The sequence below is a fragment of the Megalobrama amblycephala genome, linkage group LG23, assembly GCF_018812025.1.
Source record: "Megalobrama amblycephala isolate DHTTF-2021 linkage group LG23, ASM1881202v1, whole genome shotgun sequence".
Lineage (NCBI taxonomy): Eukaryota > Metazoa > Chordata > Actinopteri > Cypriniformes > Xenocyprididae > Megalobrama > Megalobrama amblycephala.
The window spans coordinates 12,265,900-12,293,287 of NC_063066.1; the positions used below are offsets into that span (position 1 = coordinate 12,265,900).

The 27,388-nt window shown below is 37.0% G+C and overlaps 1 protein-coding gene across 4 annotated transcripts in view; it reads left to right on the forward strand.

Moving 5' to 3' along the window:
- Positions 1 to 27,388, forward strand: part of si:dkey-237h12.3 (teneurin-3) — a 161,384-nt gene that overhangs the window by 13,187 nt on the left and 120,809 nt on the right. For 2 of the 4 annotated variants that reach the window (XM_048175739.1, XM_048175743.1), the window contains exon 4: positions 20,476 to 20,554. The gene's annotated coding sequence lies outside the window, so the exon portion shown is untranslated. Of the gene's footprint in view, positions 1 to 12,862; positions 13,259 to 20,475; positions 20,555 to 27,388 lie in introns of those variants that run through there. The other 2 variants (XM_048175742.1, XM_048175740.1) reach the window with 2 other exon arrangements.

A 27,388-nucleotide genomic window follows, 5' to 3' on the forward strand; every position in this document is an offset into this window, starting at 1 on the left:
TAGCAGAGGCTATAAAACAAGGAGATTTGTGTTTTTCTGTTCTCAAACTTTCTGTTCTCAAATTTGACCTGAGGCTAGAGATGTGATTTTTGTCCGTGTGCTAAAATCTAACAGTTACTGAATACCGGCCCCTCGTCATGCCCTTGTCGCTGCATTTGTTAATAAGCCACAGGACTATTAGTTTTACCTGAGTCAGGTAATCATTACTAAACCAATTTAATTTCCGTGCTGGGAAAATTATTGGCAAGGAGAGAACGGGGCAGGCAGAGACGAATCTGAATTCCACTTATGTAATGAAATGTGTGTGGAGTATTGATCCCTAAGGTTGTTTTCCAGGTGCCTTGCACTCTGCATTAAAGTAATGGCTTTATAATTTGGCATTTGTCTCCCTCCTCCTTCCCTAGATGGATGCATTGTCATATAATATAATAAGATATACATGCAAATGCACATTTTCTTTTACATTTGAGAGGTGTCTATAATTCTACACAAACAGAACTAAATCGATCTGTAATTGCTTAAAGGAGTCGTTCTCAGGCTATTTCTGTAATTAATACAAAGCTGCTTGTTTTCAAACAAGCTGCTTTTGTTTTTTAACTAACAGAAACTTGGAGTATACTGATATATTAAAGGGTTAGTTCATCCTCACCCTCATGTCGTTCCAAACCCGTAAGACTTTCGTTCATCTTCGGAACACAAATGAAGATATTTTTTAATGAAATCTAAGAGCTTTCTGTCCCTCCATTGTTAGAGGATTTTAGATCAGATTAGAGTGACTATTTTAATAAATTCTTAATAATTCATTAAACGTTTTTGTCATCTTGAGGGGAGGCCACCTTCGACGTTTGAGGCCCATTTGGGACTCCCAGTTGAAAAAGGATTGTTCACGCAAAAATGAAATCATTTACTTAGCTTCATGTCGTTCCAAACCTTCTGCAAGCACAAAAGAAGATATTTTGATTTTGAAGAGCGATGGAGTCAAACAACATTGGACCCCAATGACTTTTCTTTTGTTTTCTACAGAAGAAAGAAAATCATACAGGTTTGGAATGACATGAGTGTGAATAAAATGAAAAGTTCATCTTTAAAGGTACAATTTGTGATATTTTTTTCCGCTAGAGGTCGCTAGAAGTCTATTCAAAACAAAGGCGTAGTTTGATGACGCCAAGTTTTAGAGCGGAAACTTGGGAAATGTGGTCTCCATCTCAACGGACGGTGCAAAAGAATAGGGATTGGAGTCTGGAAGAACTCATGTTCGTGGATGCGATTATTAACGTTACTGTAGTATGAAGCAGAGCAGGACCGTGTGTTGCGAGAGCTGAACGAGGAGCTGGAGCGATTGATCAACACACGCCTCACGAGCAGCGGGACTTTTATTATGACACAGTCGCCGGCGCCGCTTCCGCTTTTCCGGTCATGAGTTTACGGGAGCTGTCCTTGTCGACAGAACCAGCGGCAGATGGTAAACAGTAATTATGTTCCATAAATAAGTAGCACAATCCACCATAAAACGTGCAAGAAGTAAATAAGGAACTTAGCAATCTAGTGGTTTGCTGGACGCTAGACACTACTTCCGCATTTGTCCACGGCACTGTTGTCATGTGGTTTCTACGTCAGTAAAAGCGGTAACAAAGGTAACTGACGTCATTGACAGGCGACTGCACTGCCCCGTGTCACTGTTTAGAATGGGAATTTTCTCATGATTTACAAGTAGTTGAAAACATTAGAGATATTGTTTGTAATCAGCTGGACAAAATATATAACACTAGCCTAGTGGTTTTTGGATATCTTACTGCAAAAATTTTACATATTGTACCTTTAAATGATGAATTTTAATTTTGGGGCGAAGTACCCCTTTAGGCAGAAAAGACAGGGATGGATGGAATTCTCTTAAGAATGAATTTCATGCAATGATAGATATTGTTTTCACAATGTTTTTGTTGTTTCAGTGCATGGTTCACTAAAGGAATTATGCAAATCAGATAATGGTGCAAAAGTGTCCACAAAATCTCAGTTGAATGCATTGTTTATATCCAATCTTGCATGCATTTGTCTGTGTATCTATACAGTATGAATTGAGAGAGTGAAGGACCAACTAAACTTTGAGGCTTCTGATTCTTATCTTTCTGGAATCTAAATAAAATACACAGTACATAATTTTTTTTTTTTTTTTTTTAACCAGCCAGTTCAGTTGTAACCCAAGCAATTTCAATAATTGACTAAAGGCCTAAAGAAACAGAAATGAAAGAAGGCAGAAGATACTCTTGTATTTTTTTTGATGTTGCCTTGCTCGAAGAAAGAGCAGAATCTTGACGATGCATCCAAGTGAGATGAAAGCCTAATTATTCACAAAAGGAGGAGGAAAAGAACGAGTTTAATTGGGCTGAGAATGAATCTATGCAGGGAGAATGCAAGTATTGTGATAGATGGAGTGTGTATCTCCTTAGACGCTGCAGAGGGAATTATAATGTTGGGGGTGTGGATGGTGGGTGCCAAATACTGTGACTCACAGTTGCTTGGTCAGAAAAAAAGATGACGAAAAGAAAATGACAGCGAGAGAAACCAAAAGAGAAAGATACAATCAGTCAGTTAATCATTAAGGTTGTGCCCAGCAGGAAGTCTTGTCTGAGCCACACTTAAATCATCCTTACCAATCACTACACTATGGACAGCTACATAATTATTGAGTCCACATCAAAGCCATTAGCTTTGTTACCGTTCCAGTTGTGAACTTAACTTATGCAGAAGATAAAAATATAGCAAGAAAGAAAACTGAGAACAAAGCAGCCTGAGCATTTCTGACCCGTGTTTTCGAGAGAACAAAATAATCACTTCTAGAGAAAAGACATATAAAGGGAAGCCACTGTAGCTATTTTATTAAACGCGATAAATTAGAATGCAGACAAAATGGCTAATTTTATGTTTGCTTGCAATTAGCGTGGAGGTAATTGTATCCAATTGTTTTGATAGCAGGCTTTGAATCATTTCATTTTGGGATAACCATGACCAAATGTCAGAATACTTTTTTGATGCATATGTAACGGAGGCCAACTAGTAAGAGATGTGTGAGTAAACCTCACTCCCCTGGCCTCAAAAGGCACACTAATGACTGACACTAGAAGCTCCAGTCTTTAGCGTCCTTGTTAACGCACCTATCTCTCATGCCATAAATGCTGCACTGTAAAAAAAAAAAAAAAAAAAAAAAAATTCATGATTTGTTATCACAACATTTTTTCTTTTGTCAAATCAGCTATAATAATTAATGTGGTTCAGATAACATAATATTTTGAGTTTCTGTTGATTAAACTAATCGCCTTCATTGTATTAACTCAAATTTTTAATTTCAATGAACTTAAAATTTTAAGGCAACCAGGAAACTTACTTTTTTAAGTTAAACCACCAGTTCTTTTTTTACAGTGTGGTTCGAATCCCGCTCAGAGCGGTGCTAGTAGAAACGAGGGGTTACACATATCTACTGTTGGATTTTTTCCGGTAAAAGTGTTTTCGATGTAGTTTATACATATATCCACCAATGCATTGCAACTTCTCAATCATGGAAAATATGGCTACATGTGCTTTTGGCACTTCAAGGACAATCAGCTGTCTTTCCTGTCTCCCTGTAGCACTGTCTTAAGCATCTTACATTACACTCTAAAAAATGCTGGGTTAAAAACAACCCAAGTTGGGTTGAAAATGGACAAACCCAGCGATTGGGTTGTTTTAACCCAGCGGTTGGGTTAAATGTTTGCCCAACCTGCTGGGTAGTTTTATTTAAACCAACTATTGTTTAAAAATTGCTATATGGCTAGCTTAAAATGAACCCAAAATAGTTGGGAAATTAAAAACCAGATGCAATTAGAGGCAACAATAACAGACAAAAGGTGAATGTTTATTAATAAGCTTTAATATTTTATTAATATAAATGTAATAGTTTAATAGTTTATTAATATAAATGTATTAATACGCAATTTAATAAATGTTTATTGTTTAATAATTAATCATTGAACATTAATAAATGTTCATTTCCAACATACTTTGGGTTAATTTTAATTAAGCAATACAGTAATTTTTAAACAATAGTTGAGTTAAATAAAACTACCCAGCAGGTTGGGCAAACATTTAACCCTACCGCTGGGTTAAAACAACCCAATTGCTGGGTTTGTCCATTTTCAACCCAACTTGGGTTGTTTTTAACCCAGCATTTTTTAGTGTATAGACATATAGTTTATTTCTCTGGCCACATCTGCAGTCCTCATGCCTCCCTGCATGTTCACACAGGTGATCAGGACATATATGTATATGTATATGTAAGCAATATGGTGATAAGTCACGTCTGAAGGACATTAGGTACGACGCAAACTGATGTAAAGAAGTAAAAACAGTAATAATGTGAGAAAACTTTACGTTAAAATAAATGTTTTCTATAATGTAATTTATTTCTGTGATGGCCAAGCTGAATTTTCAGCTTCATTACTCCAGTCTCAACTCACATGATCCTTTATAAATCATTCTAATATCCTGATTTGGTTCCCAAGAAACATTTCTTATTATCAATGTTGAAAACAGTTGTGCTGCCTAATATTTTGAAAATCTTTGAGACATTACACATGTGTTTAGTGACACTTTTGATCAATTTAATGTGTCCTTGCTGAATGACCCCAACTGTTCGAACGGTATGTATATAGGCCTATATATATTTCTTATTACACTTCTTAGTGTTCATATCCAGCTTTAAATGTAATATATCCTAATATTTGCATAACAGTACATAGCTGGGCAACTGGCTTTTTCGGTACCAATTGTACCTTACCAGTTTACTCATTCGTCATTTTTCGGTAAGTGATAACCGCCTACTAGAATGTCAGCTTGTGTGAAAATGATTCATGAATGCTCTTCTTATGAAAGAATGAATTGAAATAATAGTAATACTCCAAAATCATCACCCATCAGTTTACAGTGGGCAATAAAAAATTTAGAGAGGGTTTAATGCTACAGCTTCAAACTAATACAAATCAAAATGGTTCTTACATTATTTAGAAAGGAAGAGATCTACTCTGCCTTAAGTCTGCAGATATTACCTCTAGGTTTTAAAAGCTAAAACATACCGTGCAGCCCTGACAACTGCACAGTGAGCCATTACAGCTCAGAGGAAAGTGCCACTGCCATGAGAGTGTAATTTGGACTCAATTAAATCAACTCCCCACTGTTAAGGTCCTCAGTATCACTCTATCACAAGGCTCCAGAAGGCCCCTGTCCTCACATCTCAAAGCAGATATGGACATAATTATTTCCTTAATTGCAAACTTCACTTTTGCTTCAGACTGAACGGCCATCTTGAGAATTTTTAAGCGACAGGGCTGTTAGTTTTCCACTGCTGGAGGATGATGGGGGATAATGGATTTGAATTGAAACGGAAGAGAAAGCCTTTCCTCTGACTGACACGTATAAGTACACTCATGCACTGAGGCATCAGGCATTCACAGGTAGATCTTGTATTGGCAGCTTGTCTTTTATTCTCAAGATGAGAATCTATACTGCATGTGTCTTGCTGTCACAGGATGTGAGAGGCACATCTGGAGCTCTATGGACGTTTTAGATGAGGAGAACTCAATACGGCATTGTGGGAACTCCCCACTCAATTAAACGAACGTTCTCGTGGAATCCTCATGTACACTTCATTTATCAAAATAACACAGACATGAAGTAGAAGTCTCATATATGTGTATTTATACAGTCAGAAAACAAATACCTACGTTATGCTAGGTGTCTCAGCTTTGTTTCCCTAGTCTTGTGTATTTTCCCAAGCCTTTATTAAGTATTGATCAAGGTCTGTTTAAAGAAGGATTACATGATCAAAGAAATGGGAATGGAATGAGCCTGACTTGTTCTTTAATTAAACACATCAGGAGTAATTAAATGATGAACCGTAGACGGGTCATTCTGTCATCCTTTTGCATTGATGGTTACAGTGTCTCATTGCACTGAACGGTTCTGTTACTTAATTGAACGTTTAAGGACGTCATCAGCATGTATTTGCTTAATACTGTATTAGGTTGTTGTTTTGTCTTTCGTTAGATCTTAAAGACCAAGCTAGGGGTTTACTGTGTGTTTTATATTTCTTTCACTCCCCTCTGACCTTTATAGTTGTTGCTTGTCAGATTGTACAGTGTCACTTCAATGAGATCTTGGGTGAAAGCCAAGGCAGACGGTGTGACATCGACTGCCATTTGCACTGTAATTTTTTCCCCTCATATTTCTTTATTGTCTATAGACCTTACAAATCTGAAGCATATGAAGGATCTGAAGGATCATGAGACACTGAAGACCGGAGCAATGATGCTAAAAATTCAGCTTTGACATAACAGGAATGAAAATGTAACAATGTTATTTTAAATTGTAATATTTTTAAGGTATTACTGTCAGCAATGATTGCACCTAAGGATAGTTAGGCTGAATGAACCATTGTAGCACATGGACTATTTTAACGATGTCTTTAGTACGTTTTGGGCCTTGAAAGTGGTAATTAAATTGCTGTCTATGGAGAGGTCAGAGAACTCTCAGATTTCATCAAAAATATCTTAATTTGTGTTCTGAAGATGAAAAAAGGTCTTACAGGTTTGGAACTGCATGATTAATGACAGTAATTAATGACAGAATTTTCATTTTTGGGTGAACAAACATGCTGGAGAACAGGAAATGGACCAAGATCAACAGAAAATGAGGGCTATAAATACACAAGCTAAATTTTTGAAAATGATACCATAATTGTCTCTGTGTAAACTACAAAAATGTGAATTTGGGAAAACAGTGATGTCATGTGTGTGCGTATTACGTGTTCAGTCTATATGTTTCTTTACAAAGTGACATCGGCAACTACTGGCCGATATACTTCACTTCACTTTTTACACGTATGCGAGGGTCAGCGCACACCCGGAACGGTGCGTACTTATACGCGCAAGTCGCACACGCGCATTGCAGTTTTTTTGCAGTAATTAATTTATCCACAAGGTAGCATTGATTCACAAGGTAGTTGAAGAAAAACTGCATAAACAGAACAAACCGTAACACAATACAGCAACAATGGAGGCCTACATAGACGAGAGATTGTGCTAATAAGTTAGAAAGTACCCTCATTTGTTCAACTCTAGCATGAAAGAATACAAATATATTTACATGGGTTGTAACTCGTGACGAGAGATATCTCAAAAATGCACATGCGTCGAACGCCTCTGTACGCATACAAGTCAAATCAAGTATACTTTGCAAGGCTGTGCGTTCGACTGTACTAGCGTATGCGTAAAAACACGAAGCATACTTAGGACTTATGCTGCCTTCACATGCTATCGTCAATTTGATAATTGATCGCATTCAAGTTTTGAAATGGGAGGGCGCTCACGTGCTTTTTTTGTTTACCTAGGAAACACGTATTTATGATCATTCCGAGAGCACATGAAGACAACATAAATAGTCATTTTCACAGATGAACGTGGATTGTTTTGACAGCGTTGTCATTTGTACGTGAAAATCGCAAAGGAAAAACTTTTACATTTTTTAGTACTTCATTGTCATGTAAACATACCCTAAGTAGTACAAACTAAAAAGAAACCTCATGTGACAATTATTGTTTTACTGTATTTTGATCAAATAAATGCAGCCTTGGTGAGCATAAGAGACTTCTATCAAAAACATAGAAAAATCTTACCGACCCCAAACTTTTGAACAGTATATTACGGTTATAAATTTTTATAAATATTTTATATATTTCATATATAAAAATGTACTTTATTATTAAAGTCATAACAGTAGCTTAAAGGATTAGTCCACTTTCAAATAAAATGTTCCTGATAATTTACTCACCCCCACCTCATCCAAGATGTTCATGTCTTTCTTTCTTTAGTCAAAAAGAAATTAAGGTTTTTGATGGAAACATTCCAGGATTATTCTCCTTATAGTGGACTCCAAATGGTTGAAGGTCAAAATTACAGTTTCAGTGCAGCTTCAAAGAGCTTTAAATGATACCAGACGAGGAATAAGGGTCTTATCTAGCGAAACGATCGGCCATTTTCGAAAAAAAAAAAAAAAATACAACTGTATATGCTTTATGAACACAAATGACCGCCTTGTATGTGCTTCCGCTTTCTGTATTCTTCAAAAAGCTTATGCTGTATGTCCTACACCTTCCCTATTCTATTTATTGAAAAAAAAATGAAACTGGTGCTGCGTTCGTTGAATAGGGAAGCCCTTTGAAGCTGCTCTGAAACTGTAATTTTGACCTTCAACTGTTTGGAGACCATTGAAGTCCACTATAAGGAGAATAATCCTGGAATGTTTCCATCAAAAACCTTAATTTCTTTTCAACTGACGAAAGAAAGACATAAACATCTTGGATGACATGGAGGTGAGTAAATTATCAGGAGCATTTTATTTGAAAGAAGACTAAAGCTGATTTATTTTACATGGAGTGTTGTCCTTGGAAAATTCTTTATTCTTCAGAGGAATTTGAGGTAATTTTAGAATGATTATCGTGTTAAGTGAACAAATAATGAGATATTCATTTTGTATATCATGTTGACTCTCTATAGCTGAACTTTCTCCATCTCTAACCGTTGCTTTCTTTCTCTTTTATACAGAGACACTCATAATCAGTTGCAGTGCTCCTTTTGACTCTCCATTAGACAGTCATTGAGAAGTCACACTGTAAAAAAATCCTGAAATTAATCTCAGATAGCCAAAAAAAGCCCCAGCAAAATTGCAGTCTTCATGTGTGAAAATATGACTTTCCCTTTAATGTTTTAGGCAAAATGATAGATTATTCACTCACACTTACTCTCTAAATCTTTTCTGTCTGGTTTGTGTCTCAGTTTCTCTTGCTTTTTCACACACTTGATCTCTTATTCATTCACTCACTCATTCACTCACTCACTTACCCGCTCATTCGTTCAGTTCCTCATCTGCGCACACATACACACACTGGGCAAAAGAGGCTGGATATAATCAATCATTTGGGAGAAAATCACAGCACGCAATCTCCTCTGCTCAAACCTGCATAAATGTGGTATTAGGGACACGAGTGTCATTGGCTTGATGAATCACCAAAGGACTAACGATTATGGAGATCACTATTGACTGGTCATTCATCTTAATGGCTTTCAGATTCATGCTCCGAGATCGCAGCATAGACACAAGCATTCTTTGCTTTTATTCCTGCAAGCTATACTTACAAGTGTTCTGGTTGGATAATGTTAGGTGGTTGCACATTAAGAAGTTTTGACATAGGTGTCTTGTATATATAATTGACTTCGGTATAGTCTTAGATTCATAGGATAAGGGGTAATTCTTTAAATTTGCCCAAAGTAAGATATCTTGTTACGTCGTCTAATTAGAATGCACAGTTTCACAGTGAGCATAATTAAGCCTCATCAGTAAGAAGCTCATCATTGGCCAAGTTTTTTGAAAACACTGTCACCTCAGATGAAGCGATTCCTCTTGTTAACCACACTTTATTTGGAAGGTTACTCCATGCCATGGTGAGTCTTTGGAAGTCATCTAGAGACATCAGAGTTAATTAGGAAACACTGATTCTGTGAAATGCCACCTCAAGGTCACTGTCAGTAATTTCAAACATAACTGTTCACTGATGTGTTACTGTATATGGTATATGTCAGCTATTTTAGTACATTTTTTACTGTTGCATTTTTTAAATAAACCACCATTCTGCTAATCAAAAAAGGCTTTTTATTACACTTTTTATGGTTGTGAGGTGAAAGTGGTTCAAAAGAATCTCTAATATAATGTTTTGCTATTTTAAGGCAGAAAAAAAAGTTTAAATGTCATTTTGGTGATCAAAGATAAAATTATTGACTACAGGGGGACTTTAAGGAGCACAACTGTTTTTAACATTGATGATAATAATAATAAGAATTGCTTCTTGAGCACCAAATCAGCATATCAAACAAATCAGCATACAACAACAAAAATTACAGATATAAATTTGGTCTATTTAGTTTTGAAATGTAAGCAGAGGATTATATGCTGCAACCACAGCAACAGTGAATACAAAATTCAGAGTAAAATCAGCTCTTCTCCTTTAGCAGTTTTGTTTTCATCCTCCGAGAGTAACTTAAACAGAGTGCAGCTGCTCATTCTCCCTCATGGACCGTAACTCTTTGCCCTCACAAGTGCTTCACTATTTACCGCCTCAGATACTGTTGTACATTGAAACAGAATGTGACGTGTATGTAGTAAGATTCATTGTCAAGTTCAATTAAGTTGACTGGTGGCAATCCATTCACATGGATGCAGGCAGGATGTTGATAATGCTGCTATTCAGAGTCGAATGCGATGATGCATATATTGTGATTGAATGCCTATAAAGCTGAAAAGTAGGCAATTTTGGTATACTATTTAAAATAGTGTTGGTCATATCAGTATTTTGGATCAGTAAATGGTGGTCATGCAGTAAACTCGCTGTCATTGTTATGGCAGAAAAATCTTTCAAAAGACAGTCTAGAGGATAACCCTTATATTGCAATCAATGGAAATTGTATTTTTGTTTGAGTACATCCATATCAAAACGTTTTCTGTGCATATACAGTATCACCTTCAGATTTCATGTCCAAATTGTTTGCTTTCAAACAGACAGATGTGCCCTCATCTAATGAGAAATTACAGTGTTACTCATCCCCACTAGAGGGTACAAATGAGTCCAGCAGTGATGGATTAGCTTGAAAAAGAGACATTTAGTACTGTCCCAGAAATTGTGTTTCGAGGATTCAAGCAGACCTTTTCCAGAACAGTGTTTGCAGAAGGTCTGTTTAAGAATTAGAGTTTGATGGGAATGACCTTTACAGTGTTTGTTATAAAGTTTAATTGGAAATCCTGTAGGTATGACATTTATGTCCGTCTGAAATATGCATGACAAATATATGATATGTTAATGTGTTATTGTGACACATTCACTGCCAGCAAGAAGCAAGCACATTATAAACAGTCTCAGTCAATGCCAAATATTAGTATCTTGCTTTATACAATTCACAAAGCAATCACATGAAACGTCCTTCAATGTGGTAATTTCAAAATGATCATTATAATTCTTCATAACATTTTTGGGCACGATAAAACATTACATACTCGAGTAATGAGTATACACTGCATTTCTGGGCCAGCTCGGCTCCTCTGCAGATGGAATCGTTTCACTTTTCTGTTGCTGTCTTTCAGTTGTAGTATAAGGCAAGCTACTGATCAAGCTGGCTTTCATGCAGATAATAGCACTTCCTGTTGGGAGAGAGTTTGATGTGCTGGTGTTTGGCATGGAGACTTGGATGCAAGGCTCTGGTGAGTGGAACAGCTTGCCTTGAGAGATAACTTCATCTCAGCATGTGGTCTGAGGGCTGGGATGCAGGAGGAGGGTGAGGAGAGCGTTCCCCCTGCTGAGTCCAAAAACCTCTGGACTCAAACTCTCGATTCTGTTCTCGCTGGACTTCATGACATGCAAAGGGCGACAGAAGATAAAAGAGTAATTCAGAGAAAGAATGAGGAGATAAAAGTGGAGTTTGTAATGGAAAAGAAAAGAGCTGAAAAGAATATGAGAAAGAAAGAAGAATAGTCTGATAAAAAAGACAGCTAGACTGGTGTGGGGGAGGAGAAATAGGGGCGACTGATGCGAAAACAAGCGATATCGGAAGAGAGCGAAAAACAGAGGAGGGCAAAGGGAACGACAGGCGCCTCAAGCTCTCTTTCGAGTGGGATTAAGTAGCTGGGGCTTTTGTAATTAATGATCTTCATTCTTTACACACAGCTACTGTGAGAGCTGTCATTTCACAGCCGTCAAAGTGCGATTCATATGCCATGTGCTTTTCGCATCAGCTCTTTGATGAAAGCCAAAAGGCCCTCTAATGTCCTCTAAGCAGGGACAATACATGAAAAATGCCACTGCAGGCCAGTCTTCGGGGACCGGGGAGATGATGCGACAGAAACCTCACCATCTGTACTGCTAATTAACTGATTAACTAAAGCAAAATTAGCTTTTATTTTAGGAAATCCAGTCAATTGCCATAAGACAAGTGCAAATTCATTATGGTGGTTTTAATTATCGCATAAAATATCACAATCTCCATTCAAAACAATGGGATTTTAGTAGCTTAATGGGAAGTTCTTTAAACCTCATGTTCTGTTTTGGGCTCTGACAGACCCCCAAGGCAATTTTACTTGCTTGAAAAATGCACTTAACATTCAAGCATCAGATTGCGTAATGTTTTCCTGTACAAACTGGTAATAAAGACACTTGATAACATGCTTCGGCCTTCGTGAAAAAATGTTTCATTTCTTATGTTTGGAGTTTCAGAGACCTTAGATATTACATACGAGTGTGGCAAGTTTTTTTCATATTCTTTGACCGTGTACACACTGTAAAAATGCACTCCTGTTGTTTATCTGTTTTATTGTATTTTTATACAATGTGTTTTTGTTGCAGCAAGGTTAGTGAATTATCCTATACTAATTGGATCTCTCTCTCTATCTCTCTCTCATATATATATATATATATATATATATATATATATATATATATATATATATATACAAACAAATCAGTACATCTTAACTAGTAGTAAAACAATGTAGGCTACGTTATGTACATTATGTGTTTCCATTAGAAGTCTGTGATACTAGTAGCATGTAAGTTTCCTTCCACTTAAATCATCACAGACTTCTAATAGGCTATATTATCTATTTATGATTAAATTATTGTTTTTTTAATATAAAATGAAACATACAAGTGAAAGAGAAAACAAGACTTGTTCAGTATTCAGCGATGCTCCGAGTCCTCGTGCAGTTAATGACACTGCCTCTCTATCGCGCGGAGCCCGCGCAAACGACCCGTCCTCTCATCAGCACCGCAGCGCGCGCGCACACACAGGGAGAACAGAGGAGTGGTACAGTCCTTGGCTCCATCACATGTGTTTCTGACACAGCTAGAACTAACGCTTCTTGACTTACTGCCTCTGGGTTAGCCGGGTCCAGATCGTTGTCTCGTTATTTAGACAGTGCGTGTGGCTGGTCGTTTGCGGAGGAATTTCCCCCTCTCGAGAGCACTCAGTGTGTGAGAGACGCGGGAAGGCGTGACTGCGGGAAATTTATCGTCCTAGCCGTTATTTTATCGCATCTCACAGCTGCTGCTTTTGATAAGTTTGGATACCTACTGTAAAGTTTTTATTCACCTCGTTCCACTACAATGAGGATCTAAACCGAATTTTACAAGGTAAGAAATGATATGAGAGACAGGTTACTTTTGTTTAATGTTGCTTTGACTTGTTTGTAATTGCAGTTGGTTAACGTTTGCCAGTATGTTGAGACATTATGTAGTGATACACTATTTTAATATATAAACGTGCAGCCTTTCAAGTATGCTAGTGAGTATTTTATTGACCCGTTTGCAGCTGTAATTTTCAAGTTGGAATACTCAGTGTCTTCATTACACTTTAATGGTATTGAATTCCGCCCAGCTGCACGGAAATAACCAGACACAACAAACTTGTAGCATTTTGTAACATTGGAATATGGAATACATTCTTAGAATAGTTTAGGAATGGACTGAGGACCTGTCCTACATCCCACAGCCTCTTACTGTACTTGACATGCCATGAAAATGTTTGCAATTGTAATCGTGCACAAACAGGTAGTTTATCTTCAATGCACAAAACCATGTTGCGGATTATGGGGGCGTTTTTCAGAGCTTGAATTTCCCCAGAGGAAGTCAAATTAAAAGGTTGGGGTATTTTTGTATTTTCCCCCCCATACAAACGTAGGTCTCAACACGATTTTCAGTAGCACATTGTTAAAAAACTAGACAAGTGTCAAGAAGGTCAGAGCGCGTATTTTTGCCAACTGACTTTAGCGAACAGACTTCTTTAGCATTAGCTAATGCGATTAGTTTCGGGCGGTAGGGCGATAAATCACGTCAAATTATATTTTTAGAGTTATATATTACAAATACATCACAAAACCATTGTTAATGTTTAAAAAAGTTAACTGTTATTTGGTGCTGCAAGCATAGTTGACTAAACGTCAAATTACAATCTCCGTTGCGCGAGATAGTTTCCACAGACTACACATCGTTAATAACCTTTTACATTTATTAATTTTACGAAGGCCTACGTTTAAATTATTAATATCAACACGCTTTTTCTGTATCATGATCCTAAAGAAGCATCGATGTAACAATTTCAATTACAAGACACAGGGGGCCATGGTTTCGATGTTCTCTTCATGTATAAGACCAGTAAACTTGAGAAATTATCAGACTGAATTGGCCTATTTGTCCTTGGCTCATAGACTCCTTAAAGGAGCCAGTCCATATAGGCTAAGTGACTGAACTATTCATTTTCTATACCGATTAAACGCGGTTGCAGTTATATTAGCCTATGTCTCACATCACTTGTACATGGAGATGAGCACATGACTAATTGGGCTCATTTGTCATCAAGGACAATGGTGGCACAAAACGATTTACAAGGCAATAGCTACTTCATCAAATCAGTTCAACAAGGATTATAGTAATGGGCTCTCATTTTAGACCCAGATACAGATTATTAAACAGTTATCAAGTAAGGTATGACTAAAATTAATTTTCAAAGCTTTTTGCATTAGCATTATTTCATTTAAACTAATTCCGTTTCTGTTTAGTTATAACGCTGACAACTCCATTAAGTATGTACTGTGTTTGAAACCTCATTTGTCTTTATCCCACATATCCATATTGATTTTACACAATAAAAAAAAAAACGTCAAACAACCGTCAAACCAAACATCTAAAACATGGCGGAACAAAAGAAGCACAACATCAGAATTTGTTGTGACTGAAAAGGTACTCAGAGTAGAGGCCTGCCATTTTGATTTGTGCTCTGATGATCTCGATCATGATACAGAAACAGCATGTAGTGATATTCACATTCTGTAGCTCCATAGATTCACATTCTTCTTACACTGCGAATACGACAATGGCGTTTTGAAGCCCAACAAATTTTCAGCCAGTTCATATTAGGATTTTACAGTTTTTTTTTTTTTTTTGGCACATTAAAAATAGAGGTCACATTGTGAACATAGACCCCTGATTGCAGAAAAAAAAAGCCTCACCCTCTGATTAGGGAAAAACACACATGTCGCCTGCTGGGGGCTGTAAAAGGACAGTGAGGAAAAAACAAAAGGTCACTAATGTCAGTTGCTTATTTAGAAGATACAGACTCTCTCATGTATCACATATTCAGCTGGGAAGAGAGTGTTATAGCCTTTTACCTCTTATCAAACGGTTCAAATAACACTCAGGGCAAATAAAAAAAAGAGAGTAAGTCAAGCTTAAATGATGTAAAAGGTGGAATTCAGTCCTGCTCCATGCTTTATAAATCATGTGGCCCTCTTATTTAGTGTGTTTTACTGCAAAGTGAAAAAACTAAAAAAAAATCTAAAAACATATATGCACTGAGGGACCATTCAGATTCTTTCTTTGGCATTTTGCTGATTGGTCTCTTTTGCTGTCCATCTGTAAATGACAATTTAGTTCATTCTGCTTGATAGAAGTTTAAAAAATGCTTTTGGCAGTTTATTGAGTAGAAAAGCCTTCACTTCTTTCAATATTTGTTTATTGGCTTGAGCACTCCCGGTGAAGTAGCTTTTTTAGTCCAGCGCAGAGAGAGATCGAGTGAATAAGACTGTGTGTGTGTGTGTGTATGAAAGTAGCTCAGCCATCAGTGCCTATTTCAATAGTGCTAAGCAAACAGGCGCAGGTTAATGTACCCTGACAAACACACACTGCCAGCACGTCAGCCTCTGCGTATCACATTTACACTATATTTATTCTGCATAATCACAGTGGACAGACCTGATCTCTGTTGGCTTAACATTGTCCAGGTTATCACAGCCTGTAAAGGATTAGTCTGATTTATCGTCTATACAAAAACGTCCCCATATGCCATATTTTTAAACTGTGGAGGATCTGAAAATTGTCCTTGGCTGAAATCCATTTTTAGTGTTTGCACTGGATTTATCCCTTTTTTTAACCATTACATGCTTCGACTAACAAGCACACAAACAAATGCTTTAACAAGCAAGTACGCGTAGATGCCAAGAGGCAGGCACAAATACATCTTGCTCAATATTTGCTCAAAGCAACAAAGTTTACCACCTCAGAGAATTAACAGCTAATCAATTTAAAGGCACTGTAGATATATCAGAGATGTTGTACTGCTTGCCGGCAGTTGCAGTTACAGGATCCTACGGCCAAATTGACATCTGATTTCCCTCGTGGACTTCAGCACGTCAACAAGACTTCACACTTATTGATTACTCTTTAAACTGGTGTCATTTAAAATTGGCTTGCCACTACAGCTAGAGTGGAGGCCAAATCAGAATTTCAAAAAATGCACAGACACAAATACATGCAAAGTAAGTCTCAAAGGATTAGACTGTCTCAGCAAGAGCAGTGGCTAGAATATTGTGATTAATGCTTTTGATGGATCCATGGACAGAATAATGGTCCTTTTTCAATAAGTTGTTTTGTGCAATGTTACAATGAAGGCAGCATGCAGTGTTTTAAATGATCAGTTCACTTCAAAATTCAAATTTCCTGATAATTTACTCACCCCCATGTCATCCAAGATGTTTATGTCTGTCTTTCTTCATTCGAAAAGAAATTAAGGTGTTTGAGGAAAACATACCAGGATTTTTCTCCATATAGTGGACTTCAACAGCTACCAATGGGTTGAAGGTCCAAATTGCAGTTTAAATTCAGCTTCAAAGGGCTCTACATGATCTCAGCTGAGGAATAAGGGTCTTAAATTTTCTTTCATTTCATTTTCTAAAAAAATAGAAATTTATTTACTTTTTAACCACAAATGCTCGTCTTGCACTAGCTCTGCCATGCGCCGTGCTCAGTGTTGGGGAAGCTACTTTGAAACTGTAATTTGACAAGCTACAAGTAACTCATAAATTAAAGTAGTTAAACTACAGTCAAGCTACCCTTCTGAAAAAGTAGTTAGCAACACTACAAGTTATTATCAAAAAGTAGCTAGCTACATTGAAACTATTTTGATTTTTTTTTTTTTTAAATGACATAGCCTATTACAAATAACTGAATGACTGTCAATGAAGAATGTTTAAGTAAAATGTTAGGGGTTTAAAACAACACAACGCACTACAATTATTATTTCAAAGCGTACTGTTTTATTTTGTAAACTATATCAAAAGATACAATACTCAAATATAGCCTATATCTCACACTGACTGTCAAAAGTTCAAAATTGCTACAAATGTCACACCAATGCAGGCCCGGTTCTACGCACCTTAGCACCCTCAAACGCAAGCAAGAGCACCCTAAGTAATAATATCATATTGGCAAATGATCCAGTGCGTATTTGTGTTTGCGCTCTGGAGAATTTTAAATGTTTCTATTTAAAACATGATTTTGCAGCGGTGAGCAATGTAGCCAATCACAGACATTGCTGTTGATCTCTTGAACGCAATGGCCAATCAGGGGAGTTTAAGTTAGTTAGAATCACTGGAAGACACGCCAGAGTTTTGTTCAGCACTGAGTTTGCACACTCGCAAAGCCTGTCATTAACAAAGTGTAGACATGATGTAAGAGACTCATTGTGCAGTGTAGACAGCTATAACTGAGATGAGTTATGACTTTTTAGTGATTATAAAGGAAGCGCTGTTTGCACGCTTTATATAATACACTCAGAATTTTAATATAAGTTTTATTTTTCATGCTATAAGAGGACAGACGACCAATTGCACTGCAGTTTCAGAAGTGATGTCTACAGTACATATAAATGCAGGATTCACACTCAATATTGCTACCATAACCATAACACGGGACAAAAATATGCAATAATAATAATAAGCAATGTAAATGCAGACTAGAAAAAATATTTGAATTTTTGTATCAATATTTTTTAAATTCTATTCCAATTATTTGTAAAAGTATAAAATCTTGCTATTCTTATTATGGTGGAGCCGTTGCTTATACATTACATCTGCACTTTACTGTAGCATCCTGACTAATTTCAGAAGCACCCTCAGTGATTTGATTCTGGAACCGGACCTGCAGCCATGCAAGAACAAAATATATGCAACTTAAATTGGATACACAGAAAAAATCAGGTTTAAACTCACAGCACATGTAGTGATGAAGCTTTGAGATGTGAATCATGCACTTCTTGTGTGAAGATAGTGCATTTCATTCTGAAACCCACGCAACCTGTTTTTATTAGATCAGCCTTTGCCATGTGATAAGCGCACTAAGCTATATCGCGATTTTTATTTCTGTTCAATTGATGGATGCTTTGCCAATGCAATGATGCAAAACACCACGTTAGTGATCTTAGGTTCATTATAAAACTGTGGCGGGACAGATTAGACTATGGCGGGTCACCACTGTAATAAAATAGTTTGCATACATTTGATATAGACTGCAATAAAGCAGCACAATCAATTTAAAAAGGCTATTATTCACCTGTATGTGTTTGAAGTCTTCGACACAGACAGCGTTTTAATCATGTTTATAAATTAAGCGTAACCTTTACTAATCGATTCGTGTAAACCCATTCCTGTCCTTTACATAATCATCAGACGATCTCTTCTCAGTGAACTGTAAAGCCACAAGATGCATGATATAACAATAGATGGCGGTAATGCACGATTTTAGTTCGTGATCTGAAGATGCTGTGCTGCTTCAATGCATTGCAGGCTCGTCAGAACGCATAACAGAATGTAGCTTGTAGCTTTTGGTCGCGCTATACCGATACTTGCTGGAAAAAGTAGTTAACTACTGGAAAAGCTACACTGTTTTAAAAGTAGCTGAACTACTGACAAGCTACTGAAAAATGTAGTTAAACTCGTAGCGTCGCTACATGTAGTTAACTACTCCCCAACACTGGCCGCGCATTACGTAATTATGTTGTGAAGTTCACGAGTGATGTAGGCGGAAGTACCGAGCACGTACATGCGAACATGCAAAGACTAAATCAAACGACCTTTACAAAAAAAAGGTAAAACAATGATGTCGGACGATTTTTAAGTTGGAGGAGAAAACGAGATGTAGTTTTTCGCCCTACCGCGGTACTTCCTCCTGCGTTACGCGTGACCTTTCTAACGTGATTATGTAATGTGTGGCGCATTGCAGAGCTAAGATGAGCATTTGTGGTTAAAAAGTATATACATTTTTATTTATTTTTTTAGAAAATGACCGATCATTTGGCTAGATAAGACCCTTATTCCTCATCTGGGATTGTGTAGAACCCTTTGAAGCTGCATTGAAACTGCAATTTGGACCTTCAACCCGTTGGTAGCCACTGAAGTCCACTATACGGAGAAAAATCCTGGAATGTTTTCCTTAAAAAACATAATTTCTTTTCGACTGACGAAAGACATAAACATCTTGGATGACAAGGGGATGAGTAAATTATTAGGAAATTTTAATTCTGAAGTAAACTAATCCTTTAAATTGTACTTGGTTTGTCATTAAGGACACGTCTGAAATGTAATCAATGAAAAAGGTAACCCCTGGAGATGTACCTGTTTAGTAGTGTTATTGTGTACCTAATCAACTTTATAAGTTAAAAACTAGGCACATTTCATTGTGAGACAACCTGAAATAAATGTCAGCCAAGGTCTCTTGTGCATTGTGTTTCTGTGTGCTTATTAGTACTGAATTGTGATGGATTGCTACCTGCAGCATCTGTCTTTACATGACACTTTACATGATTTTACAAGAGCCAGTGTTGTGATATATTGCTATTGCAGCTGTATCTTGAAACTTTTTGTCTTTTTGTAGCATCTAGAAACAGTCTGTGCATTTCTGGCCATGCATTTTGTTTCACCCTAAGGGATAAGAACTCTGTGGATTGTGCTTGTGTGTGTGTGTGTGTGTGTGTGTGTGTGTGTGTGCAAGTGAACTGCTTCAAGTCAGAGATGTTCTCTGTGTGCTATAGATGTCCTAAAGTCCATTACAGACTTGGCTGCCTGCAGTACACTTTTCCAACCTCCATAACATCCTTGTTTCTTTTCCTACCAGTCTTAAATTCTCTCTCATTCTCTTTTTCTCGCTTTCCTCCCATCTTCACCCGCCTTCCCGCACCCCCCGCACTACTCTCCAATTTGATGTGGAGCTCTCTTGCCTGCCTCCTGCTGTGTTGGAGGCAGCCTATGATTTGCCACAGGCAGGAAGTGCGCTGACCAGGCAATGAAACTCGCCAGTATCCCTCTTCCAAACTGCCTCAGCTCTGGAACCAAGGGATTTACATTAATGTCCTGTAGAGATGACAGTCAAAAGCTAATGCTATAAATGAGAACAGAAACTGAAAAAAAATAAGAAAAAAAAAACGAGAAAGGGTATAACAAAAGGAATGAGTTGAGAGATGCTTGTGGCACAAGTCATATTCTGTAATGAAGTTAAATTGATGATGGTTTTTTTTTTTTTAGGATGGAATACATTCATTTGGATTAGAATTTCTTGTGTGGTGCGATGAGGTTTGCTTGCTATTGAATATTTGAAAAACAGGTAAGGCCATTATCCCTTTATAATTTAAGGTGAAAAACATTCCAGGTGATAACTGATAAAAATGTTCAAAAACGTAATCAAGAAAATCCGCCATTTTGAAATCAACGTTATTTTCCCTTCAGTCTTCATCTTGATATGAAGTCAAGGCAAATTGGTTTGTTCATTTGCTTTCCATTTGCTCTATGCAGCTGAATATTTTCACCTCAGCCTTGCCCCATCAGTTCTCTCTTTTGCTTTCCTTTCATTTAACTTATCAAGTAAATGAAAACTTGGTAGGTCATCTTGCATTTTGTACAGTCAGTGCATTTAGATTTACAGGATCCTGCACTGTGTTTATCAAAACATCTCCATCACCTCTAGTTCAAAGGGAACGTTGCTGGCCGTAATGCTAGCAAGATGTTTACATTATTATTGATTTATATTATGTGTGTATGTGTTTATTTATGACTGGTATTTCTGAAATATAAGTCAAATTTTTTTAAATATAAAATGTGTTGCAACTTATATTCTAAAGTGATTTATATAATGCAGTTAATGCCAAGCATACAAAACGTGCACAAAATGCACACATTTGCATTCATACAGAATGAGATTGGTATATGAGGGTTACGAGGTTTATTTGTATACAGTGCATTTCCCACACGTCAATAGTTTTAGTATCGCTTTCATTCCTGTTCTCTTCTGAATAGTGTTAAATTTAAAGTATTTTTTTCAGTACTGAGGGGAGCTAAAATACGTTTTTATAGTGTTTGTAAAAATGTTGTTTAATATTCTGGTATTTTACTTAATTTCCTAATGTAATATAACTTGTACATATAAGCAACCTATCTTGTATATATATATATATATTCAACAAAAACATCAACACATAGTATTTTCATTTTCCTATGATGAAACTCCTACGAATCATACAGCTGCAGAAGCATAAGAAGTTATCTTCAGAACATAGGGTGCAAGAAAAATTGTAAAAAATGTGTTTAATTTACTGGTATTTTACATAATTTCCTAATGTAATGTAACTTGTACATATACGCAACCTATCTTGAACCTGTGCAGCTTATAGTCAGTTGTGGAAAATACGGTATAAACATATACTGGTGTGTGTGTATATATATGTATATATTCAACAAAAACATCTACACATAGTTTTTTTATCTTCCTATGATGAAACCCCTATGAATCATACAGCTGCAGTTGCATGAGAAGTTATCTTCTGAACATAGGGCGTAAGAAAAAAAGCCAGTGGCAGTGCCGTGTGAGACATTTCAGTGTAATGTTTTTTTAATAAGACCTGTGATCTCTTTGTTCTAATAGTGAGTGTGCTATCATGACCTATATAACCTCTCTCACACCTCTTCAAACTGACATGAGGAGAATTGTAAAAGTTTTGTTTAATCATTTTAAGGCCCGCATACCGAAACAGATTTTCATGAATTCCTTTGCCCATTGAATTGCGATTAAAATGCAGTATTTAAAACACTTCTTCAAGATGCAATAGTCACAGAGAGCATCGTTTAGGAAAATATTGGATGTCTTATTGGTCTTAAAGTAATGATTCAAGAAATATTCAAACCATTTAGTAATCTCTGAGGAAGTTGCACATCCTAGTAGATGATTTTAGACAGAATATCTGACATAACCGTTAATGCTCTTAATTAAATCTCACCGGCAAACCTCTAACTCCTGATGAGTCCAAGAAAAGCACAGCCTTGAGGTCATGAATACTGAAAAAGACGAACACAAGTGGATGTGTCTTCCTCCAGGCCTGTGCACATCTGTGTCTGCTCCACCGTGATGCGGGGGTGGTGAAAATGACGACCCCCAGACAATAGTGGCACTATCCCAGGGTGCAGCAGTGTAGTGTGGGAACAGGCACTGGCTAATGGAAGCGTGCCCTTGTTTCCCGTCTGTATTTTTTCTTCCTGTTGTCTCACAGTGAGCGAGTGGCTGGGCTGGGCTCAGGGAGAGCAGTGCAGCGCATGAATTATGCAAAGCTGTCAAAGCAAGCTATTGTCGGTGGTGGCGGCCACACTAAAGCTCAGAACGGGTTGTGTGTGTGTGTGGGGGGGTGGGCAATGGAGGGGAGGGCTTCTGTATTTCTTCGGGCTATGTGCACTTAGCATCCTAGTGCGAACTATAGTCTTGGCCGATTTGAAAGATCCAGCCAGGAGAATTAAAGAAAGCCTTATAGATGAAGAGGTAGGGGGTGTATTGATGGAGTGGAGGATGCAGCTGATGCAGACAAAAAAATATTTTGATTGAATTAAAGTGGCATGCATCCTAATGAGATGCTAATACAGGAGAAATTGACTTATATTTTCACCTTTACTGTGTGTGGAATGGTGGGTGTTGAATGAATTCTTAATCTTAACCTTAATGTAGGGAGTTATAAAATGTATGATTGTGCAGTTCTATATAATCATAGGCATAAATAAACAATGTAGCCGCCATAGATGTTAACAACAGCACAGTGCCATCTGGGTACTCTGTCACAGAGAGGGATCTTACAGACTACCATAGAGAATTTATTATGTACACCATATTAAATAATGAGCAGGATTACTCACTGTCTGTATGGTGAAACCATGCCATTAATGACCACCAAAGCATTTCCTCGAAATTGGAGAGAGAAGTAGCTATTTACTGTATCAGGTTATTTTATCCTGTGCAGCAACCCTCTCCCAAGAGGCAACTCATTTGGAGTGATGTATGATTTGACCCATTCCTAAGTTGCATCTGGTAAATATATAAATCAGTAAAGTACAGATTTAACTCTGGATATTTGTTCCAGTCTTATGTTTCTGTATGAGTCAGATGCCCAGGCTGTGTGGACCTGTGAGACACTATGTTTTGTTATAGTAAGTGCTACAAAAACAGAAAATACAGCAAAGATTATTTGGTGAGATTGTTATTTTGTGTGACTATAAATATATATTGAGTGCATCAGCTTTTCCCACTTTGTTCTGGCCATATTTCTCCCCTTCAGTTTAATTTGTTTCACTTTCACATTTTTACTGTCTGAAATAAAATAAGAAATTAGTTTCTTACTGTATTTCAGTTAGATACCATGCAAAATATTTGTATAAAATAAGACGTATGCCAAAAAAGTTTACTTTTTGTCATTGTTTTTTAAAAATGTTCATTCCTACAGCGACACTGCATTGCAGCATTCTTCCGAAGATACATCTCTTCTTAAAAGTTACATCTCCTCTTAGAAGTTCACTCAAAGTTACTTTTACTAAGGATGATTGTGTGCAATGTTCCGGTTGAAAATCTTGTTAGTTATCCTATCTGCTGGTACTTTGAGCTGGAGTTTTTACAGCCAGACCATCTCCCCCTTGGCCTTCTTTCACCAAGCAACCATCCCATGTCTCTCTGGATGAGCAGCTTTGAAGCAAATTTATATACTCCAGAGAAGAATCTGGATACTGTTAAAGTCTGTGGTCTCTTAAAAAAAGCCCATATTTTATCTATTTCCAGCAATATGTTTCCATACCAAAATAGTCAAAACAAGCAGAAGAGTTCTAGTGCTGTGATGACTAACCTATTTGCCTGGAAGTTTGCTTGTTAGGTAGGATAGAATTATATTTTTGTGTTTACTTTTCGTTTCTCATATTTTTGACATGAATTAATAATTAACCCTAGGTTACATCTGATGTTTAGAATATGGGTGTTGATTTTTGAGAAGTTCAGAGAAATAACAAGAAATAACAAAAAATTTCTGAGTTTCAAGGTGAAGCAAATGAATGCATATAGGAAACATACTTTGCGGATTAGTTCTTTTAGAAGATGTTTTCTTATAAAAGTGATAAACGGTCATTGGAGTTTGACAAGGAAGGGGGCATGATGGTGGTTCTTCACTTTTTAATGAGTAACCATATGTACATTTTGAATGACTTCTATGGCACCTAGTGAAAACATATTGATCAAACCTAGATTTGAAATTATTAAAAAATCTTCTTATACTAGGATTTATTTCATATAACTTATTTCTGTGGCATTCATCCATTCCATCTGTCACTTATTAAAATAGGAATTAATTACTAGTCTAAGGTCAGAGAGGGTGGACTGAACAATGATGTTATCAACGCTAATTTAAAAAAACACATTTAATCTTGTTTACAGTACACACACTAAATACTAAGCACAAAGTAGTCCGATTTTTTTTTTTTTTTTTTTTACTTTCTGTTCTGTTTCTGTCCATGGTGTGCTATCTGAATTATTCTGAATGATCTGTCTGTATATGTCCTGAAAGCTGTATATGTTTGTGCACACCTAATGGATTCACAATAACTGAGAGCACCGCCAGATAAGGCACCTTGACTTTGAACCAATGCAGTCACCCATGGTTAAATAAATTGGTGGCAACCTTCATGACCCATCTTTCTTACCTGAAGCGCATTGGGTATTCTGTGGATGGTGTGAGAGTGTGGGTCTGGTGGCTGAAAGTGCACATCTACAGCAAGTCTCTTTGTTTGGTAATTACATTTCATTGGGACTAGCTGTGGATATTGGATTCCACCTCTGACCCCAAACTCCATAAATAATGATCATCATAGTAATGTTGGCCAACAAGCCCAGTTCTACGATCCAGATGTTGTATGCCTGGCTTCCTATCTTCATCTCAATTCGTTAACCCCAGATCCAACTTATCAACCTTTCTACACCCAAACCAGTGCATTTCTTGTGTACTTTTATCATCTGATAGCATGTTTATGAGCATGCCGTGGTTATACCTTATTATTTGATTTTAATTGTTGAATCATATTTATCAGCAGAAGCAATTTTTGTGCATCATCGAAAAACATTTTACTGGAATGCACTGTTTTTAATGTAAATAGACAGCATTTTTATTCAGGGATGTTTAACTTTTTTTTTTCTTGTATCAATCCTAAATGTCTTATAGTTTCTTGTAAATTGTTATCAGGGCCCGAGCACCGATGGTGTGAGGACCCTATTGTAATTACTCAGTCAATTATTATTCTTCTCCGAAATGAATCACATTTTTTAGGGCCTAAACTTGCTCAAAAACTCATTAAACTTTGCACACGCGTCAGAAGTGGTGAAGTTTTACATCTGATATGGGTTTCAGAATTAGGTGTGGCAAAATGGTTTGATAGCAACACCTACAAAATTTCAATTAAGCGCCCTTCGCGCTACGTTTCACATACAGGTATGAAATTTGGTACACACATGTAATAGCCCAATACCCACAAAAAAGTCCCGGGTGCAAAATCTGAAAACCCGACATAGGAAGTGAGATATTTAGAATATTCTATGCAAAATTTTTGCAGTTTTTGCCATTTCCACACGTACTTTAGCAAACTTCTCTTAGAGATTTTATCAGATCAACGTCATATTTGGTTAGTCTACTCTAAATGCTTTTGCGACGTTATATTGCAAAGATCTTGAGTTTTTGTTGAAGGGCGTGTCCGTGGCGGCCTGACAAAATTTTATGTTTCGCCATGAAAGACGGAGCTTTTGTAACTCAGGCATACAGTGTCCGATTTGCCCCAAACTTCACATGTTTTATTAGAGTCCTGACCTGAAGACATCTACATGCCAATATTCAGTGACAGTCATAGTGCCACCTGCTGGCAACAGGAAATTACATGTTTTACACTGTGATTAACTCCTTATAGAGATTTAAACAGAACCACATCATATATGGTCAGTCTAATCTTAAGACCTTAGCAATGTTAAATTGCAAAGATCTTGAGTGTTGGTTGAACGGTGTGTCTGCGGCGGTCTGACAAAGTCTGATGTTTTGCCATGAAAGAGGAAGCTGTTGTAACTCAGGCATCCAATGTCTGATGTGCCCCAAACTTCACATGTGTGATAACAGTCCTGGCCTGAAGATATCTATATGACAATATTCAGGTAGTCATAGCGCCACCTGCTGGCAACAGGGAATGGCATGCTTTACAGTGTAATTCACTCCCTGAAACACATTTCAATATGCCACGAAGTACCAAACATGCATTAAATCATGCAACACTTGGCTAATTGCTAAAGTATTCGATGAACGCCACAAAACAGGAAGTTGATGTAACTCGGGCATACAATGTCTGATCTGCTCTAAACGTCACATGTTTGATAATAGTCCTGGCCTGAAGACATCTACATGGCAATATTTAGTTATAGTCAAAGTGCCACCTGCTGGCATCAGGAAGTGTTATCAAAATGACTTTGCCATATTTCTCCTCTGTTTATCTGCTTAAATGAATATTGTACACAGTCGCTTTATATGATGAACAGATTAAATTTAAGCTTTTATTCACATATAAACATTCATCAACTCACGGAGCAGTTATGGTAAACAGAAGATCAAGCATGTTTGCTTAATGTTTGCGAGAACCAATGAGGTTCATTCTCGTGTCACGCAGCACGTTTGAGCTTCCGGAAGAGGTTTGATCTCGCGTGTGAAGCAGGTTCAGTTGAGTTTTTGTTTATGTTCGCTGATCAATGTTTATATGTGGCTAAATTAAGCCTAAATTAAATCTGTTCATCATATAAAGCAGTTGTGTCTTTTTAGAAAATTTGGACTAAACCACTCAATTCGTACGAATTAGTTTTACAATCTCTTTATGAACTTTTTTAAGCGTCACGTAGCTGTCTATGGAGGGGCAGAAAGCTCTCAGATTTCATCAAAAAGATCTTCATTTGTGTTCCGAAAAAGATCAAAAGTCTTACGGGTTTGGAACGACATGAGGGTGAGTAATTAATGACAGAATTTTCATTTTTGGGTGAACTAACCACATTTTTCATCTATGGTATTGTTGTGAAAACAAATTTTTATTTGATGAACTGTCCCTTTAACTTAAAAGTGAAATG